Below are 5,948 nucleotides of genomic sequence, written 5' to 3'. Positions count from 1 at the left end.
GGAGACAAGGACCCACCTCCAGCCCCGGCGCAGGGAGGGAGAGCAGACACAGCACAGGGATCCCTGTAGAGCCCATGTATGGAAGAGCCCAGGCAGCCCGGGAACCTGCGGCTGCGGAGTGAAGCCATGGCTGTCTGAGGTGGGCGGATCGAGACCACGGGCCATGGTGAGGGTCCCCGTCCCAGGGCCACTGGGAGGTCATGTTTCTATGGCTTCAGACTCTCCCACCAAACTGCACGCTCCCCAGAGAGGGCACGCCGGCGCCATAACTCTGGGGAACCGACTCCGCCTTGTGAGCACAGTGGACTGGTGCGTGGTGGAGAAACGACCGCCTCCCGCTTTGTCCTCTCACAGCTTGTTTTGGCTGCTCACGTCCGTTTCTTCAAAAAAGCAGGCTGGGACTCTGGCTGCCTCGAGTGGAATCTGTAACAGTTTGAAGGGAAGCGGTGTGCTAACAGGGTCGACTTTAATCATAAACACCATACACCTCGCTCCATTTACTCCAGCACTGGATTCCAGTTTCCCGGTGTCCATGTCTCACACGTATTTTATGCCTGAGCCGTGTTACAGTTCAGACCTAAAATGCCTCCGAAAGTCTCCTAAGTCATGGGTACAGTGCTCAGCAGTGGCCCGCGGTGGACGAGCTCACAGCTGACTGCTGTTAGGAGGGGTCTGGGTGGAGATGACCCCTGGGAACGTGTGCTCTCGTCCTCAGCTCCTCCTTTCTCTCTGCTTCCTGCTCACTATGGGGTGAGCAAATTTTTCTCCTCAGGCCTTACCACCGTGACTTTCCTTCTGTGGAGCCAGCTGCCCATCCACCGACTCCTCAGAAACGGTGAGCCAAAAGCCTGCCCTCCTTGGGTGTGGGTGTGGGGTATTATGTCCCAGTGACAGGACAGTAACTTATACTCCTGGTAAGAAGCCTAGCACTGAAACCTGCGGGTCCCCTCAACAAGGCTGATGATGACCCCCCAAATCTCCAGATCAGGTCAAGGGGCTGCACTGAATGGGCTGTGATAGAAACCTCACATCTTCTGCCGCTTTGAGCCCTGATTTTGGCAACTACCACAGAGGTGGGTCGCCTCCACCTGAGTAGGGTGCCGAGGACAGGCCAGCCACAGGGCTCTCGTCTCCCTTCAGCCCTCATCATGGGTCAGGATAGAAACACGAGGCGCCTGCCAGATGCTGAGCATGTCTCACTGAGCCACGAATTCTGGATGGGATAACAATGCACAGTGACCTCGCCAGGCCTGTTATCTGCTGACTGAACGAGCCCAGCTCCAAAGGATCACACGGGCATTGGAGCCCTGGGACTTAGTGTCACAGCACTCGACACCAGAGCCAGTGTCTGATGCCCTGCAAGCTCTGTGGCCCCATCCTCTGGGCAGACACTTTGGAAACGGCTCTGGTCCCCTCTGGTGGCTGAGGGGCGCTGATTTGCACTCACAGTGTGGCTCCCAGTGTGCTCTGCCCTGCTCTCACTGCAGGGTCGGGCTTGCCCCCTGACTCTACTCTGTGGACAGGGCGAGGAGCCGTGTCTCCCGTGTGACAAATGAGTTTCATCAGACTTGTTCGTCCCAACAGCTGAAATGGGTACACGATTAACCAACCGTCACTAAGTGATGATGAAATAACTTCACAAACTGGCATCGCCCCTGTGGTTCAATGCATCTGGAGGAGACACTGGAGATGGATCAATGGCGAGAACACAGAAAACTGACCAGTACGAAGTAGACAGTTATTAGCTTACAGAAAGAAAAAGTTCCAAGAGCACGCAATCCTGGGACACCGTAGCTCAGTTTAAATCGTACAAACATCTCAGCCTGGAGCACGGTCGGTGGACAGTGCAGGCAGAGCAGGATCCGCTGCAGGGAACTGGGGAAATGGTGCTGGAGTCTGCAGGGGCCCAGCTGAGGGGGGCATTGCCCAGAGGTGAGGAACATCGGAGACCATCCCCCACTGCCTGCACACAGGAGCCTCCTCCCAGCTGCCTTGGAGGTCAGGCCCGGTGAGCAGTGGGTGTTCCAGTTTAGACCACAGTGTCCCCTACAGGCTCCTGTGTTCAGAGGCGGGCCCTTCTGAAGGGGATTGGATCCTGCTGACCTTAGCAGCGGATTAGCCCATGGACAGGTTCACAGCTGAGGAGCTGTTGAGGGGACTGCGGGAAGGAGGCGGTCACAGGTGTGACCTGGAAGGCCACGTCTCGTCCCGGTGCCTGCCTCTCGTTTCCTAGCTGCCGTGCTGTGAGCAGCCTTCCTCCACCACGAGGTTCCTGCCTTGGCACCATCTGATCGTGGACCAAGCCTGCAGAAACCATGAGCCAGTCCCTACTCCTCTAGGTTGTGCTTGTCAGCTACTTTGTCCCAGGGAGAGTGGTCCCTTTGAGTGGCAGAGAAGGAGCACCCACCTGCCTCCCACTTCTGCTCAGGGCCCTGCTGGCCAGACCTGGATGACCATGGCACAAACCAGGTGGAGAGCAGGGGCAGGGTCTCCTCATTCAGCAGGGCAGCGGTGCCCCATGTGCTGGTAGCTCTTCTCCATGCAGAGATGGGCAGAGTGCTCAGCTGCGGGACCTACCGCACACAGGGCCTCACACTCTCCAACATCTGCAGAGCCAGCAGGAGGAACAGCTGCCCTCATGGCTGGTTCCAGAGAGCTCATCACACAGGCACACAGGGGCCCTAGAGAGAGAACTGCGTGGGTCAGGGGCTCAGGGGTGGGCTCGGTCGAAGTGAGCAGGAGAGACGGGGCCACAGCAAGTGGACTCCACGCATTCTCCCCGCTGCCACACAGGCGCTCAGAACTGCTGCTCCAGCACCCTGCTCCATCCAGCTCGGCCTCTCCTAGTGCCCGGCCCAAGAGGTGGGCAGCAGGCAGCCCTGGACGTCCCTCATCTGGCCACGCCACGCCCCTCACAGCCGCCTTCCCTGCCTGTCGCCCTGCAGAGCCGTCAGGCACCTAGGAGAGGGTGGGCTGCACAGCTCCACTGGGCCCCCTCGGCACCTGCAGGGCACCGCACTGGCGAAGGGGCACTTCCTCTGCACACCTCGCTTCCTGATGGGGAGGCCCGGGCTGAGAGGGCCTCGTCCTTCTGAAGAGAAGGCAGTGCACTGGCAGGTGCCCATGGGGAGGGTGACAGCAGCTCCCCACCCCAGTCCTCCTTTCCAGCCCACCTTGCCGGATGGAGAACCCCCTTCCCACAGCAGGCAGGAGACACTGAAGCATCTCTGCGGCCCCAGTCCCCTCCAAGTCCAGGTTACACTCCCCAAGTTGCCATGGCTGTGTTCTAAGATGCCCCTCTCTGGGCAGGCTGTTTCAGTTCCTCTTTGCTTAGGGTTGAGTGGTGTCCCCCAGATTCACATGTGGAAGTCCTGAGCCCAGTACCTCAGGGGTGCAACTACTGCAGAGGGGGCCTTCACAGAGGCACTCACTAAGGCAAGGCAGGAGGCAGGGCTGCGAGCCGATACTGGGCTGCCCCTAAAAAAGGGGGTCCAGAAGCAGGCAAAGAGGACAGGGCTGGGATGGCGCCAGAGACTCCAGCACCCTGCAGCTGGGAAGAGGCCTGGAGCCCACGCCCCCCTTCACTGGGAGGAAGCAGCCCTGGACCTCCAGAATCTCGCCCCATGGCAGCCCCAGTGCGCCCCCGCATCTTGGGATGTGCAAGGCTTGAGAAGCTCGTGAGCCCTCTCCCAGCAGCTGAAGGTCGGAGCTTCCGCGCCTGCAGCCGCCGCGCCCAATGGACCCCAGAGACCTCTGCCTTGTGATTGACCAGAAGCCCCGTGGCTTTTTGTGTTTGTTTTCTGCGCTCTCCTTGAACTGCTGTGAGAATAGGACCCTGCACTGACGCCTGCTGCTGACTCTTTCCTGCTGCTGGGGGGAATGAGCGCGAGCCCTCCACAGCCTCCGCCTTGGGGCCCTGCGGCTGCAACCCCACACCAGCCTAGGCCCTGCCTGCCCACCTGTCTGTCAGTCTGTCTCGCTCCTTCTGACTCTCTCTCTGTCTCTGTCTCTCTATTTCTGTCTGTCTGTCTGTGTGTCTCTGTTTATCTGTCTCTGTCTCTGGTGCTGTTTCTGCCTCTCCCCCCTCTCTGTCCGTCTGTCTGTTTCTGTCTCTGCCTCTCCCCTGACTCCTGTTCCTCCTCCCTCCCTCTCCCTCCCCGCCCCCCCATTGCCGGCTCTGCGTCCAAGGTTGGTCCCCAGCAGACGGGAGGCAGGAAGCAGGCGATGCTCTGTATCTAGGGCTCTGCGCCAGCATCAGCGGATGTAGCAGGACCATAATAAAGCCAGCTTGGCATTTAGGGCAAGGATCCAGGCAGGCAAAGGTCACTGTTTAATCAGGTTTAATCAACTCATACCAACCACCTCGGCACTACCTTTGCTCAGCCAAAAAGGGTCGGACCCTTGCTGCTGTCCCCGCGGCCAGGCTGCCGGCCCAGCCCCCACGCCGTTCTGCTGGAGGACAGCGCAGCCCGTTCCTAAGTGTGTGGCTGGAGGCTGGGGCACCGGAGGGCAACCCTCAGGGCAGACGCTCTGCTTCCTGCCTTGGTACAGGCTCCCCATGTGACCACGCAGTGTCACCGCCACACTAGTCACGGGTGCATTTGTGTGCGTTTCACGTCAGTAGCGAGACCCCCACCTGTGACCCCTCTTTCTTCTGGGAGGGTGGGACGAGGTGGGGCGGCGATCCTTCGTGGCTCTGCCTGCTGGTGCTGTGCAGCCTGTGCTGCTCTGCCCTGGCCCCCTCCCCACCGTCTCCACGGTTACCGGGACTCTCCTGCTGGCTAGGCCGTGCTGCTCCCTGACCCTGCCGTGGGGCTCCCTCCTCCTCCCCGGTGCCTGTGGGGTTCAGTGCCGGGAGAGGCCCTGGTGCACTGCAGACTGTGGGTGCCCCTCACCGTCTCCTGAAGCCCGAACCCCCTCCTAGAGATCCATGGACCCGACTATCTCCACCCTCAAGCCCTGTGAAGCCCTGTCCCTGCCAGACGGTGTAGGAGGTGGGAACCTGGGGAGGTGATGAGGATCAGGAATGGGACCTGTGCCCTCAAAAGCAGGCCCAGGGGCTCTGTCCCTCCCTCCCTCCCTCCCTCCCTGGGGATGCTCCCATCTGCCCCAGCCCACCCAGCCCCCTCAGCACACCTCGAACGGCCAGGTCTGGGCCTGGGACCTTGCCCGCTGGGATGCTGGGAGCGTGCAGAGCAGACAGTCGTCCCTTCTTCCTGCCAGGGTCTCATTCAGCCTGGAAGAGCAGGGCGGCTGTCAGGGAGCTGTGGGGAGCAGAGAGGCCACAGGGTGTGCCCCTGGGGAAGGCGCACTCGGGGCGCACAGCACAGAGGGGCGCTGCTCCCCAACGCGAGCAGGGGCTGCAAGCTGACAGCCCCTGAGGTCCCTGCTCTGCAGGCCTTGCCTCAGCAGCTGTGGGGAGAACCCACCCCTGACCCTAACCCAGGGGGCGCAGAGCCAGGGCAACTCACTCACCAGGCCCTTCAGGACGTCCTGGCTCTGGACTGGTGGCAGAGAGTAACCCGGAGTGCGGGGCACCAAGGCCAGAGGACTCTGCGTTCTTCCGTCCTGGAGCCAGGTGTGGAGCGCGGGGCTGCCAAGCTGGTCCAGGAAACCGCGATCCCACGCCATGGAGATTGGAGCCCCGGCTCCATGCGTGTGCGCCCTGATGCGTGAGTCCTGGGGCACAGAGAGACCCGTGTCTGACGACCAGAGGGGCAGAGGCGGGGTCCTGAGCGAGCAGCAGGGAGCGCAGGGGCAGGGCGAGGGACTAGGGCGGGAGGTCACCCAACAACAGGCCAGCCGAGCGCGCAGCACGTCGGGGGTGGGGCCCAGGGACGGGGAGGGGGCAGGGCCCCGGTCCCGCCGAGCCCAGGGTGCAGGCGGGGTGCGGGGAGTCTCGGGCTGCTCGCGCGCGTCCTGCAGTCTGCACCGCAGGGTTCCCGGGA

Source organism: Chinchilla lanigera, unplaced genomic scaffold (assembly GCF_000276665.1).
Source record: "Chinchilla lanigera isolate Chin_1 unplaced genomic scaffold, ChiLan1.0 scaffold00103, whole genome shotgun sequence".
Lineage (NCBI taxonomy): Eukaryota > Metazoa > Chordata > Mammalia > Rodentia > Chinchillidae > Chinchilla > Chinchilla lanigera.
This window is presented reverse-complemented; position numbering follows the sequence as displayed.